This window comes from Phaseolus vulgaris, chromosome 2, assembly GCF_000499845.2.
Source record: "Phaseolus vulgaris cultivar G19833 chromosome 2, P. vulgaris v2.0, whole genome shotgun sequence".
Taxonomy (NCBI): domain Eukaryota; kingdom Viridiplantae; phylum Streptophyta; class Magnoliopsida; order Fabales; family Fabaceae; genus Phaseolus; species Phaseolus vulgaris.
The window spans coordinates 46,405,718-46,422,837 of NC_023758.2; the positions used below are offsets into that span (position 1 = coordinate 46,405,718).

A 17,120-nucleotide genomic window follows, 5' to 3' on the forward strand; every position below is an offset into this window, starting at 1 on the left:
TCCAATCGGATCAGTGTAAGTCTAAACATCCATACTTTGTGACTACAAGTGATCACGGTGTGTATGAATTCATTCTTCAGTTTCCACCAACTGATACATTGGTCTATGTGGCTTAAATCATTAGTGAAGCCAGAAGATCTCTGTTCATAGGCTAGGTTTTTCATACTTAATGTACCAAAACTCAACATCTCATATATTATCCTAAATGTATGACATCAAGTTCATTCAGCTTTCATCACTCACATACAACACATATCAAGTACTCATACATATATCATTTAAGATTTCTCAAATCAATTACATGTATATTTCAAATTCATACTCATAATCACATTCAGTTTAACTAACTTTATAACCTAACAAGCATACAATTACTAGATTAACTTGTTATTTAAATCAACTATCTAAGGTTGTATTAAAAAAACATAGATAACTTCCCTTATCTTTAATTTCTTATTCTGATGAATATTTTACTTCAAACCGGGAAACCCCTCCAAAATTTAGGAACCTATAACAAGTTATCCAAATTTTAATATGAGCTTAATCAAGTTGAAAGAAACACTTTTATCAACTGACTCTACTAAGATTTATGACTAAATCATATAAAAATAATAATAAGAGATTTTTAAAGTAAAAATGAACTTATTTTTTAAAAATCTAATCGGATTAAAATGTAGTCTGACTCTTCAGCTACTACACGATATGATCTGGTTTTGAAATAGATGAGTTATGGAAAAGAAAATTGAAAAAAAAAGGAGAGAAAGAGAAAGAGAAAGAAAGAGAGATAGTGTCTTGTGGCCTTTTTTTTTTTTCTTTCAGTTCTACGGTTTCTCACGGAGGGACTGGAAAAAAGAAATGAAAAGTGAGGTTTTGTAACCGAAGAGAAAATTTGTTTAAAATAATTTGATATAAAACATTAGTTTTTAAAATATAAATTAGAATTAAAATAATTTTGAAGTTAAATAAAAAAATTATATTTTTAAAGGAAAATATATATTAAAAATATAATTTTTAAAGGAAAATATATATTAAAAATATAATTTTTAAAGGAAAATATATATTAAAATTATATTTTTAATGAAAAATATATATTAAAAATTATATTTATTCTTGGTTTGTCATGAATAGCTATCTCTCCTCCCAAATTTATATTTCAATAAGGGAAAGCACATATCTCTTCATTCTTGCAGTTCTTTTTAAATATCAGTAAGAAACTAAAATAAATCCTCATATTTTTCATCCGGGACAAACAGGGGCGAAATATTATTTGTACCATTGTAGCCATTGTCTTCTTAAAGTGGGAGAAGATTATAATATCAAATTGTTACAAAAATAATACTCGTTTTATAAAACATAGAAAAAGAATTAAAACATATTGTTAGTGTGAAGTTTGTAACTTATCAATGGTAATAATATCTAATTAAGAATGACTTAATTTCTTGGGGCTACTCATCTGAATGGGACAGTCTTTTTTTTTTTAAATTGGATTAACTTATCTATCGGTCGAGTTGTATAATCGATTCGAAGTACCTTATTCGGTCAACATCAAAGATCAAATAGTATCTTTTTAATTATAAATTAAAATTTTAATTATATCCAATAACAAATGATACATGATAATTATATAAATAAGCATAAATTTTGCATGTACCATTCGAGTCCAAAGATCATGTAGGCGAGGAACAGAAAGGTGAAAGGAGTAGAATGAGAAATGGTGGAACTTAAATTTAGAGAAATTGGCTAGGATATGGAAGAAAGGATGCATCCAGGCTTATCACAATCACCTTCACCCTAAACCATCATTTTTTTCTTTCTATTTATTGTGGGATTAGAATAATATTTTATTTTGTTCTATGACCATATTTGTTCAACCATTAATTTTAATTATATGTTTATTCTATATTTTCTATCAAAATCCTGATTTGCATATTCGATTAGAATGAATGAGTAATGTACTAACATGCATCCAATGTTATTGAAATGGAAGAATATTGATGTTTTTGAATTTACTAGGTTTAATGTAGTGGTTTGATGTTTGTGTATGTTTTGAAATGGAAGAATATTGATGTTTCTTAATTGAATTATTGATGTTTGACTATGTTTGAAATGAAAGAAAAAAAATATTGATGTTTACATGTTAATTTTTTATTCAGTTATAATAAAATTATAGAGCAAAGAGTAATGAGAAATGGTGAAACTTAAATTTAGGGGAATTGTCAAGGATATGGCAAAAAAGATGAAGGCTTATAGAGTAACCTAAACCCTAAACAATCATTTCTTTCTCTATTTGTTGGTGGGAGTAAAATCATATTTTATTTTGTACGATTACCATTTATTTTGTACAATCATATTTGTTGAACCATTAGAATACTTATAGAGTAACCTTCACCCTAAACCCTACACAATCATTTCTTTCTCTTTATTTATTGTGGGAGTAAAATCATATTTTATTTTGTACGATGACCATTTATTTTGTACAACCATATTTGTTGAACCATTAATTCCTAATTTGCTTATTGGATTAGAATGAATGATGAATGTACTAACATGCATCCAATGTTATTGAAATGGAAGAATATTAATGTTTTTGAATTTACCAAGTTTAAGATGTTTGACTATGTTTGAAATGAAAGAAAAACAATATTGATGTTTAAATGTTAATTTTTTATTCAGTTATAATAAAATTATAGCGCCAAGAGTAATGAGAAATGGTGAAACTTAAATTTAGGGGAATTGGCAAGGATATGGCAAAAAAATAACATAAAAACTTATAGAGGAACTTCACCCTAAACAATCATTTATTTCTCCTTATGGATTGTGGGAGTAAAATCATATTTTATTTTGTACAACCATATTGTTGAACCATTAATTCCTGTCAAAATCCTAATTTGCTTATTGGATTAGAATGAATGATGAATGTACTAACATGCATCCAATGTTATTGAAATGGAAGAATATTAATGTTTTTGAATTTACTAGGTTTAATGTAGTGGTTTGATGTTTGTGTATGTTTTGAAATAGAAGAATATTGATGTTTCTTAATAGAATTATTGATGTTTGACTATGTTTGAAATGAAAGAAAAACAATATTGATGTTTAAATGTTAATTTTTTATTCAGTTATAATAAAATTATAGCGCCAAGAGTAAAGAGAAATGGTGAAACTTAAATTTAGGGGAATTGGCAAGGATATGGCAAAAAAACAACATAAAAAATGCTTATAGAGTAACTTCACCCTAAATCCTAAAGAATATATTTTATTTTGTACGATGACCATTTATTTTATACAACCATATTGTTGAACCATTAATTCCTGTCAAAATCCTAATTTGCTTATTGGATTAGAATGAATGATGAATGTACTAACATACATCCAATGTTATTGAAATGGAAGAATATTAATGTTTTTGAATTTACGAATTTACTAGGTTTAATGTAGTGGTTTGATGTTTGTATATGTTTTGAAATTGAAGAATATTGATGTTTCTTAATTGAATTATCGATTTTTGACTATGTTTAAAATGAAAGAAAAAAAATATGGATGTTTGCATGTTAATTTTTTATTCAGTTATAAATGGCCACATGTGTGAAGATTATCTAATACTATCAAGAACAATATTATTCTTTTCATTTTAAAAATTGAAATTTAATTTCATTTTTTAAATATTAAAAAGAGCTGTACTTAACTAAAAATAATAAATAACTTAATGAGTGAAACAGCTTTATTAAATTATTCTTACTATATCCGATGATTCATCACATAATTATTTATTTAGTAACATAATTATTTATTTAGTAGAATTAAAATTTAATTTTAATTGAAAACAACAATAAGTTAGAAACAAATATGTTTGTTTCATGTTTTCTTATCAACTAGTTTTATGCAGTTAAATTAAACTTATAATTCTATTTTTTAATATAATATCACACATTCAAATTTTATCTTATCAAATAATTTGTTATTGTTATGGAACAAGTTATAAATATATAATTTTATAAAATTAAATTAAATTCATGATTCATCTCTTATAATGACATTTATGTATAGGATATATGGTAGCATTATATAATTATTTAGTTAATATATATTCAGAAAGAGACATGCTGTATATGTCATATACTTTGAAGTAGTATTGTGTGTGGTCTGAAAGACGATGGATGAAAGTTTGTTAATTATTTTCTTATTTTTGTGATTGTGGAGGAAAAGTCGAACAAAAGAACCTTAGCTACCTCACATATCTAACAATTGAAAATGCATGTTGATGCAGTGAGTGCCACTTAATTTTTCCTTCAAATTAACTATTATTGGTTGCACATGGATCCTTTGTGTTGATGAAAGCATCTTTATTGATGTGCAAGAAGAGACCATCCTCCTAAAACTAAATGCAAAGTTACACTTGGATACCATATCAAGGTGTATTTTACATCAATCTGTTTCGCACTACCAAAGAAAAGAAAACAGTGATAATGTTATTATTGTCACATCAATTCGATATAAGCTTCTAGCAGGTACAAATACATTACATCCATCTGCATTTTCCCTCTTCATGTAGCCTTTTTTTTGTGCGTATTCTCTTGGCTCTTATATTTTAAGGATCATAAAAGCAATTAAAACCCTTGCTTTGACTAGCTACTATTTTAAGACAGATTCGCAGCAAGGTCACATGAAATTTATTTATTTCAATATCTTACATAAATTCATACTGGGGAAGGCTTTAATCATTATTGCAAACTATTCACTTCACTAAGTCTTAACATTTTTCCAAAGGCGTTGGAAACATCTAGGTCCCACAGAATAAAGGAACATTATACTTTAGGGTTAATCAAACACATTTGCATTTTAACACAAGACAATATCCATTGTCAAGTCTCAACTACCATATCTAAAGTTTATACTTACACATTAATTAATCAGTTAAACACTAGCCCTTGAAGTGATTGGCACATGGAAAATTGATATATTTTATCAGTATATTGCTCTTAATGACAAACAACTTTAGCCATTGTGTTGGCTAAAGATGGGGCAATGATCAATATAAACAAGACACGTAAAAAGGGCTGTTAGATTCTATACTATTGGGAAAGAAACTACCCTCAACACTGTATATCCAGTGCCAACACTACCTTCCATGCTAGGGATTGCCATTCACCATTTACTCATACATAACCCACTCCTTGCTCCAGATAAATCTTAACAAAACCCTTAAACTTTAGGGTCATTACCACATCTCAAATCTCAAATGAGAAGAGTTAATTCACTGTACCATAAGATGGTCTTCTCCAAAAGAAAAAGCAAAGCAATATTAACTTAAATGTAATGTCAATTCTAAACCCAATATACACTTTTCAAAACTCTAAACAGATGGAATACTTTCCATCATTATGTAAAAACATTAACAAAAAAGCTTTTCCTATTTACTGTATTATGGATTAGTTTTACAATCTTCTCAAACTGGCAGTTTTCCACAACATATATAGAACTAACTTTGCTAAACAACATAATATTAATATAACAATAGCAAATCTAATACTCTAAAAAATTATAGTGTCCTCACTTTATATTAAACAACAAACAATGCCAATCGCATCGATAAAAGTGCTTCTTAAAAAATCAACACAAGCTCTTTCATTCTGCTATGCGCCCCCAAGTTTGTACTTAGAAGAAGCAACCAAGATCTATCTCTTCATATATTTATGTAATTAAAATATTCAGAAAAATATAAATTAGTACTCTCATTTTTCAGATCCCCATCACCTACTGTTTCGTGATAAATTTAGTCTCACATTTTACTTTCAATTATCACCATACACCCTTGGTACAAATTTATTTGATTTTCCATTTTAAACAAAATGCTCCCACCTTAAGATAGTATTGTCAAAGCTTACTGTAAATATTTAATCAAGCTTTATTACATAAACTCAAGTGAAAATACATTCATGATTACAAGATACCTTATTTTCGAATCCGCATAAAATACATTCACAATAACCAACATCAACATGAACAAATGTACAAGGATATGTTAGTAATTGAACAACTTTGTGGCAGACATCACAGTCTAGGAACTTGTTGCTGAGAAAGAGCACGACCCGAGATGAGGTAGACTTTGAATGTATGGGCTCGAGCTAACATGTCACTCATGTGTAGCCTCCAGTTACTACTTGGAACTTGAAGAACTCAAGTTGGAAAAAGAAGTTTCACCTGGTGCCAAAACCCTTATCTCAATGCACTTCGCAAGAAAAATAAGAGTCTCAAACTGCAAACCTTAATCTATCCCTAATTGGAAAACATGTATCCATCAACCTCTTACCATCACTTTTCAGCAACTCCACAAACATAGAGCCCTTTATAAGCAAAACTTGGCAAAATCTTGCATGTCAGACTTGTAATATATAGAAAACAATTAAGTTGAGAAAAAGTACATCAGAAAACAGTGCAGTAATAAATCAATATTAGGAAACCAGTGCCGAGACACAATTATAACAGCATGCCCTTGCTTATGAAGTCCAAAAACTCAGATAAATTAAAGATACAGTAAATACTAGTGGGGTCTTACATAGAAAGGAAAAGGGAGCTCCCTTCAGTCCAAGTACAGGAAACTTAAGAACCAATTTGTCTCCCGCATCATTCACTCATTTGATGAGCATCTTTGAGTATCACTCAGCATTTGGATGAATGAGCCGGCAGCTAATTGAATCTTATTGCCACCTATGAGTGGACTGAAGAAAGCTCACTTACCTACATTTGTTAAGGCTCAGTTTTTTGGTATTCTTCAACAGTTTGGCTTAGTTGAAGAACAAGTATACAGATCTGCATGACTATCCACAAGAAATAGAAGAAACTGGTGTTAAACATAGGCAAACAAGACAAGTAACTGTTATGCTGGGTATTGAGAAGGAAAAATAAAGCAAGGAAAATATCTTACAAAAGAATCATGAACCATATTATACCCAGAAGGATGGCTCGACCATCTTACATCTCACAGACTAGCCACAGCATTCATGATACTCTAATCTAAGCAAGCAACTCACAGAATCTAAGAAGAGATGAAGGGCTTTATATAAGCTAGAAGAGAGAAGGGTTCTGAATTTAATTCTTGACAGTTAATTTGTAAAATAAAATAATATATTTATATATATATATGGTAAACAAAAAAGAAATCATTCAATTGACATATTTTATTTGTGTAAAACATGAAATTAGATGTAAATTGAAATTAAGTAACGGGGAAAAATATAAAATATAAACAGCTACAGGTGTCTCCAATTAAGAAAAAAAAAATAGAGTTACATCTATTCTTTATTTTATCTATTTATATTGGAAAGTTATTCATATTCTCCTTTAATATAAGAGCAGTAATCTCAGTCATTTCCTAAAAAAAAACTACTTGAATGTGTACTCAGTATAGAATAACTTTAGAAATAGAGAAGAAGAATATAAAGGATTATTTTTAAGCAAATGGTGAAGTTTAGTACTAAATTTATATGAGAGTAGGCTATTTAAAAAGAATTATAAAAATGGATAAGTTATTTTCAAGGAGCACAACTTCACTCTTATTATTTGGAAGCTCTTGAATATAATTTGGCAACTAAATTAATAAAAAAGCCATAAGAACTAAGACATTATCATAATTTCATAACACCATCTTGATCTAGCCTAATCAGTGTTGCTAACTTTTTTCTAAAAGTTGAAGTTGTCTCACATGTAAAAATAATATACAGAAGTATGCATGTAATAACTTCACTGTGTTATTTTTATATTAAAGTTGTCACACAGTTTATTTTTTTAATTTTATATCTTTCAGTGTAAAAACAATAACTAAAATCGTGCAGGAATACAATAACCTCTTTATATTATTTTTAAATTAAAGTTATCATACAGTTTAATTTTTTAATTTAATTTATATAAAATGATAATTTATACTTTAAAAACAAAAATAATTGTGTAAAAAATTACGAAAAATTACTATTATTTATTGAATAAATGGTAATTAGTATAATAAATTGTTTGATTAATTTTAATAAGTTTGGTTAATTGTTTTATAAAAGTCATAGATAATGTGTAGTTAATTGTTGCATAATATAAGTTTGGTTGTTTTATAAAAGTCATTGATAATGTGTTTGAACTTTTTAAAAACATATAATAAATAGTAAAATATTTTGTATGAACTTTTGTTATTTAAATTGTGGAGTATATTATATGTTTGATTAGATTGATAGTATTTATAGTTTTAAATAATGACTACCAATAAAATAGAAAAAGATAATATTATTAAATAAACATTACAGAACATAATAGTTTATAAATGGATAAGTTTTTCTATTATGATTTTATTTATGATATTAAGATTATTATTTTTATTAATAATTTTATTTGGAACTGGATGAAATGACAAGAATAACAGGTGACTATAACATAAGAGCAAAAGAAATTTAAAAGCTTATAATCTAATTGTATACCATTAGTAGTCGATTATGGTTAAATGACTACACGAAACACTGAATTTTCTCAATTAAATGTTAGGTGATTTTATTTTAATATTATAAATTATAATTATAAGTTATTTATGTTAATATATGTCATTAATATGTGTATGAAAAGATTATATATAATATAAAAGTAATGTAAATAAAAATTACAAAATATGCTGATAACATTGTAGACAATGTTTTGTCTTAATTCTGTAACTGGTGGTTTAAGAGAAGAAATATTAAATTTTAAAAATATACTTTCTCATCGTACAAACATACATGATGACCAATTCAAAATTATTCTAATTACATCATTCAATTTGCTGAATGAATCATGTCTTGATATGACTGCACACTTTGACACCTAACTGTACATTTTTATATAAATATATTTCAGAAACTAAATAACAAAATGAATGAAAAAAATTATAATTTATAATGGAGAACAAATTATGCATTCAAACTTGAGAATACTCTTTCTAAAGGTTTTTTCTTTCATTACTTTTCTCTTAATTCAGGGCTAAGATTTATTCCTTTATTATATCTTACTGATAGATGTATAACCAACATTTGTTAATTCTTTCAAATCCTAATCCTAGAAGAGACCTTAAATAGATAAACAGATTGAAATTATTATTAGTAAAAGAGGGTGAGATCTTGAATAAGTTTATAAATTCTTAGTAGTAATATGGTGTTGTTTAAAAGGGTCACAGGTACAATTTACAAAACAAAGTACTTAAGTTGTTTTTTGTTGGAGAAGTGTGTTACTAATGTGTGGTGTTTGATTGAATATTAATTTTGAAAGAGAAGGATAGGGTGGAGCAGACATATGCATATGAGTGGATGATGGATGAGTGGGTACAGAAATGGGTCTTGTCAAAGGAAAAAAAAAGCTGTCTACCAAATATGGAAGAGATATGGGTGTCCCTTGCATTCATCTCTCTTCCATTACCATCTTCATTACCATTTCATTTCAATTTGTCCAATCATACCTTTTTCTCATTACCCCTCACCTGTCCATCCATCCAATCACTTTCAATTCATTTCCTCTATTTCGTGTATAGCCCTAACCTACCATTCCACTCCCAATTTATGACTCTTTTCGGAACTCGTTAATGTCAGCACTTCTGTCACCACCACTAAACAAACAATCTCTCAGTTTCTGTTTAAATGCACTTCCCTCCTTTTTTATCATCACATCACACGTTACCACCTTTACTTAATCTTTCCATAATCATCACTTATCTACATCTAAGTAACTAACTGTAATCTATATATACAAATTAAGGGTTGTTGTTCTTCCAAATCAATCAAGATATCTTGCTTCAAAAGTAGTTAATGGTATTAACCTAAAATAGATAGTCTCTGGTGGGAGGTTTACTTGAAGAACGAGAAGGAATTATGAAAGTAAAATTGATTAGATTTATCGATAGAGAGGAAAAGGAAAAGGTTACAGATAACATAGCAGAACACGTGATCAGGTGTGGAAACTATGGTGAGAAAGGAGGTGGAGAGTGATAAAAGTATATTATTAGAAAGAGAAAGGAAAGACAGAGAAATTGTGGACGAAGTACAGAGGCAGACTAGATAGGTACTGAGCTACGAGGTCACTTCATGCGACAACGCCATATGATATGATATGTGCAGTCACACTTCACCATTCAAACTTCAAAGCTTCCTGCTGCAACACTGCTTAAATAACTCTAATTAAGGACTGCTAATAAATAAATAAATTTCAATATTTTAAAAAAAATAATTTTTACACAATTTGAAAAACTGGACCTTTTTGTGACCTCTCCTGAAGTTTTGAATCTCCATAATTTATTTTTGTATATATGGCATTCACTGGTTGGTTGTTTCTTGAAATTTGACTTTTCAAAATTAAAATAATAATATTTTAAAAAAAATACAGTCTATTGTTATTATTAAAGTTTCCTTTACAGTATAATGATAATTATCAAAATATAATGACATAAAAAACAACTTATAAACATTTGAGTACATTATATTTATTTTTTATTGAAATAGATTTCTAAAATAATATAAAAACAAAAGCAATATTAAAACAAAATACTAAAAGTTTATATACTTATTTTTAGATATAATTATCATTTTTTTCCTAATACTTTATTCAATTTAATCTTCAGAATTTAGGATGGTCTTATTTTTTCTAACAATAGACTCAATTAATTTTAAAACGATAAATCTATTAAAATGAAGATGATATAACGTAAGAGACTATAATAAATTGTTTTAAAAACAATTAAATTATTTTGAATTTTTAGAAATATAAAGACTAAATTAAATAAAGTCATAAAATATTGGAAAAAAATATAATTATATCTTAATTTTAAGTTTTTCTATATTTATAGAAAATTAAACTTTGTTTACATTTTTGTAATTAAATTATAAAATATTTTGATATTTTGAATAATGTCATACATATCACTGACTCTCTTGTAATAAAACTCAAACTTTTCAATTTTAAATTGGTTGAGATAAAACTCAAATATATTATTATATCAACTAAAATAAGATAAATAAATTATTTATATTTAAAATGATTTTTATTATATAACAAAAATTTAAAAAATAATTTTTAAATTTATATATAAATTAATTATTTAAATTTTAACAACTAATATTTTAAATTTGTCTTTAAAAAATTAATTTAAATATAAAATAATAAGTAGATAAAATATTGATAATTAATGACTAGATTTTAATTTAAAAATTATTTTATAAATTTTTATTAATAATAAAAATTACTTTACATATTAATAATTTTCTAATTTATAAAATAATTTTTAATTTAATCAATTTGTAACAGTGTAAAAAAATGACAACAAAAAATATTTGAATTTTAATCCTACAAAATATTTGAATTTTAATCCTAAAAAATATTAAGATTGCATAGATAATACTCGTTTGTGATCAATTCTTACTATAATAAAACTTTTAACTTTTGTTCAAATCAATCGTTTGTGATGGATGCTTACTATAATAAAACTTTTAAATTGTTCTTAAATTAGTCGTTTGTGATCGATGCTTACTGTAATAAATTTTTCTCAAATCAGAACTAGACGTATACAGAAGTTAGAATGTCCTTCTTTTCATAAATATTGTTATTAAATATGATCTATTGATCCTTCGAAATAAAAATAAATAAAATTATTAAAAAAATCACAAAATAAAAATTAAATTTAAAAAAAATAATGAATGGTTATCTTAACTAAATTAAAAATATTTTAAATATTAATTTTTAAAAAAAATTAAATTATTTATTATTATTATTAAATAATTTTTATATTAATATTTAATTAATTATCAAAATTTTAACTATCTATTATTTAAATTTTAAATTTGATAGTTAAAACTTTGACCAATTTAAAAATTAATTCACAATAATAAAAATTAATTTAAAATATTTTTTTAAATTTTTAAAATAGTCTTTAATTTAATTAATATAACAATTATTTTTAAAATTAGTTTTTATTTAATATTTTTTTTAAATATTTATTAAAAAAAATCTATTTATTAGTTCTCTACTTAACATGTCTAGTGCAACCTTTAGGTTTTTTTTTGTTTAGACATACTTAAACTGTACTACAATACTTTTAACTAATCGGTTGACCACTTCATAGTCAGGCATGAATTAGAAGACCTTAGTTGATTCATTGTGCAACATTCAACTGTCACCATGATGTCTACGAAGTGGATCATAAGATCAATTTTTGGTGCAAATGTACGTCAAAGGTGGTAAGGATATTCATGTATCCTATTGCAGCATCCTACTTTTCATATAATAAAATAATATAACATAATAAGGAGTATCTTGTGTATGGATGTTTGTAATAATTAGGGTAGAAAGATATTTATTGAGTATCATTCGTGTTATGTTATATGTCTTTTAAGGGTTGTGAGCATTAGAAACGAGTGTGCTTGTAATATGAATCATTTTAAACTTCTACCCTATCAATCATTATATGTACTTTATATTTACACTGTTAAATTTATATGTTTTTATTTTTTTATTTGCATGTTTCTCTCTGATTGATGTCTTGATCTCTTGATTTATTTATTTATGATCAAGAGCTTTTTATTTACATAGCTAAACTATACTTATTCATAAAGAATTCTAAAAACAAAGTAGATGAAAATCTATTATATCAATGAAATGATCATCTATGAATAAATCATAAATTAGCCAACTTATCAGCACACACATTCCCTTCACGAAAAATATGAGTAACCCTAAACCTGATTTTCCCACAGTAATTAAGACAAGTATTTCATCGATTATGACACATCCACATAACATTAATCCTAACAGTAAACACATTACAGATAAAGGCAGGATCACATTCAAGTCAGGCATTAGTAAGTCCCATCTAATGAGCTTCCTCCATAGCATGTATGACTCCATAAAACTCAACAACCATAGAAGTCTAGACTTCAAGAAATGCAGAGAAAACACCAATAAACTCTCACATACTTCCACCGAAAATACCTCCACAAGTAGCAAGACCAAGATACCCCATCAATGTTAATTTTAACCCAGCCTGGTGAAGGAAACTCCCATCTAACAGGAAAATGACGAAGAACTTTACCACTACGAGTATAAATACCAAAAATCTTAATCACGTTGAAATCCAACATATCATTCTTCATTGAAGCTTTAGACGAATTTCCCACTAGACAAGTTAAATTTTTAATTACCGAAATAGCCATAGAAACCTCAATCTTATCCTGAAATCTAGTTATAGGATCTCTCTTCTAATAGGAGTTGTTTTGTAAAAAGGTTGGATTACCCCTAAAATAGTTCATATTTATTTAATTTTTTGTTGCTGATAAAAAATATTATGCAATTTTATATCATTGTTTGAGTAATTTTTTTATAAATTGGGCTCATTGACATTTCGGTATTTAATAGGTGAATTAAGTGTTATGACACTACTATAAACAAAAATATATTTAATATTGATTATTTTCTAGATTTTATTACATATTATCCCAAACCGTTGTAATATATTGTTATTTTTTTATTACAATGTTAGTTTTATGCCTTTTTCAATTAATAAAAGTTGCTGAAGCTCTAATTTGCATTAATGGACTCTCTGGTTCATTAGATTATGAGTTCTAAATGAAATATTACAAAATATAATATTCAAAACATTAGAGGAATATGGGTATGCATATATGAGTTTTGGAAATGGTTGCCTTTTAAGGTCGGTAAAAAAAGTAAGATTTGAGAGTTGGAATTTACCATCAACAATGTATGTGTAGAGATGGCAATGCACGATGATCCATAGGCTCATCCCGTATTTGCTCGCAAAATGTGGGTTAGGTTTGTCAGTTTCACGTAGTGAACGTTGACTGATATATTTGTTCTCGCATAAGGGCCAATGTACAATTATTTTTTAAGAAATTCAATAAAAAATGTTTGCTACAAAAAAGTTGAATATAAAATAATTCAATCAAAATATTTGTTATTTTTTTCTGAAAAAATTGAATAATAAAATTCTGTAATTATAAAAAAATTAAATATAAATTGATTATAATTGAATAAAAAATTGAACTTTGTTAATAATATAAAACATCAAACATCAATATTCCTTTCTTCTATTTCAAACATAGTAAAACATAAATAATTCAATTAAGATAAAACATCAAACATTAATGTTCTCCCTATTCAAAACCTACCCAAACATCAAACATCAATATTCTCCTTTTTCAAAACATACCCAAACATCAAACAACCACACTCTACAATAAACATAGTCAATTCAAAAATATCAATTTTCTACCATTTAATTTGCAAATGAAGATTCTGTTGGAAAATATAGAATAATCATATAATTAAAATTAATGGTTCAACCAATATGATTATCGTACTAAATAAATGATTGTGGTACAAAATAAAATATGATTCTACTCGCATAATAAACGGGGAGAAAGTCAACTTATAGAACACAACAACCTCCCTCATATGCATATAATAATTGTGTACAATATCGTACAATAACGTACAATAATTGCATATAATAATTTGCATGTAGAATAAGAATTACCAATGACTCATACCAACCTGTTCAATTTCTTCTTGGATTACTCTTCAGCATGTGCACTGAGGACAATAAATGGTAGAATGGTAAGATTTACTTATTTCCTTAGATAATCAGAATTGATTTGAGTAAGGTTGCCCTTTTAAGTTAAAATATTGCTGATGATGCTTGGTAATCTGTCATAATATCACCTTTCCATTAATTATCAAATAGAAGCATAGGATATTTCAATACTTTAGGTATTATGCAATCAAATATAGTACAATAGTTTAATTACACTCTTGATCCACATGTTACCATTGTTCAATTTGGTCTTAGTTTCCCATAGTCTAAATTGGATTTTTTTGATAGGGCATTCCTACGATTTTGGTAATTAATTAGTATGGAATCCAAAATCTTAGTAGGATTGACACTTTAAAGTAAAGTAAAAAAGAAGAAAGAACATACAAACATAATTTTAATTTACCCAGTTAAACAACTGAAATCATGATTTTGTGCTATCATCACTTATCAAAACAAAATTTGATTGGATGGTAATACATATTGAATGTTTGATGATAAATTAATTGTGGAGTACTTATGATAAACATCTATGTTTGAATACATTCAAGATATGGAAAGAAAAAAATGTCAATAATGTTTCTTCAATGGGACTGACTAATTGAACCATCATTTCTTTCTTTTTGTTTATTAATTCTATTTTATTTTGTATAATGACCATTTATTTTGTACAGTAACATTTTTCTAAAAGCTTCAACAAATTGAGTGGTCAAATACAAATTAGCCTACTCATAATATTGCATATTGCAACATTTACCTAATCAGATGCTCTAATAGACAAAGAAAACTGTAGAAACCTGGCTGCAACTCATGTCACTAGTCAACTATTTCATCAATTGTTTCTCTCGAGTTGAAGCTTAAAACAGTCCTACTCCCAAATTATCCTGAAGCAGCAACACTATCACTCGTTGTTTTTTCTTCAAGTTTCTTTCCATCTTTCTTTGTATTGCGGTTAGTTAGTATTATTGGACTTTTCTAATATTTTTTTCCCTGCCTAAAAGGATAGAAAAATGAATTAACATGGTAAGGATTTTGATACTCAGCTTAGCAATAGATTAATTATCTCTACTTTATTTTGATCTAATTAAATAAAATATTTTTTATTAATGATAAAAACATCAATTGTATCTATATTTTATTTATAAATTTTATTTAAATTTAGTAATCCCTCAATAAACTTTTTGCAACATTGAAAAAGTTATCCAAATGGACTATAGGGCTTGATAGATTAAGGAGTGAACTAGATGATGAGTGACAATTTCATCCTCTACCTCCATAGTTTTGTTTCTCCATAAATATTTTATTCCAAAACTATCCTTTAACAAAAAAGTGTTATTTTTTTTTCTATTTCAAATTGTATAATCCTATACCTTACTAATTCTAAAATCTGGAATACAAAATTGTATTGTATTCTGAATTCTAAAGTTTGAAAAAATATTTTCAAACTCAAAAAAATACATTTTGAACACTAAAATTTGAAATATAACTTTTACTTTTTGAATTTAAGAATTTTTAAGGTATTTTTGAAAAAAAATCTTTCAAACTCTAGAATTTAGAATACAAAATTGTTCAAAATTTGAGAATAAAAAAAAGGAAAGATAGGTGTCAATAAAAAAGATGAAAAAAAAATAAAGTTGTCATTTCACATTTTCTGTGGAGGTGTAGGAAAAAAGCATGGAGATGCAGGGAGAAAGTGCCATGATGGGTTTGTCTGAATAGGCCCAATATTTATGGATCTGAATGTCTGAATTTTCACAGCACTCCCTCCTTTTACTTCCTACAATCTTTTTTTCTTTACACACCACCAAGAAGAACAAAATTTTATTGTTCTTATACCGCAAAAACACAGATTGTACTAGTGAAGCAGAAGCTAACAGTACTCGGAAAAATTAAACATAAAATGTAGAATATAATAAATAATTACATATTCATAAAAATTATAAAAAATAATCAGCTTAAGTAGTTAGCTTCAATTGATTATCAAAACAAACTTTATACATATATATATATATAATTATTATTATTATTTTTTACTCTTTCAAAGCCTCTTCTGTTTTATTTCTGTTCATTCAAAGAATATACTTTTATACTAGCATTGGTTGACCTTAACCAATGTCACATTTAAATGACTATTACTCGTTACAGGATCAGTATATTTTGATCTTTTTAGTATTTGAGTATTTATTATTTATTGATGGAAGATGTTAAAAATGTTATGATTTGTATGCTTCATTTGATTTTATTATTCATTTATGCATATTTTATTATATTTTTCAAGTTTCTCCATAATTGATTTTAATTTTGTTATGAATTTTAAATTTTATTATTATTAGACCTACTACCAATGCACTTGGTAAATAAGCTGGAAAATAACGTGATTAATTGAATCGGTTTTGTTTAATTGATTGGAATTCAATATATACCAATATTTTTTTTATATATCACAGTACTTGAGACCGTGTTGGAAATCAATAAGATTATTAAAGACAATAAAAAGTTCTCTTTAAATATTTAACACAGCAGG

General features: G+C 26.5%; 1 long non-coding RNA gene across 1 annotated transcript; it reads right to left on the reverse strand.

Annotated features, from left to right (window-relative positions):
* Nucleotides 1-5,881: 5,881 nt before the first annotated feature.
* On the reverse strand, nt 5,882-7,063 carry LOC137812697 (uncharacterized). Its single transcript, XR_011081274.1, has 2 exons — nt 6,926-7,063; nt 5,882-6,818 (listed from the first exon to the last, which is right to left on the reverse strand). It is a non-coding gene; the product is annotated as an uncharacterized lncRNA (long non-coding RNA).
* Between the last annotated feature and the right edge of the window lie 10,057 nt (nt 7,064-17,120).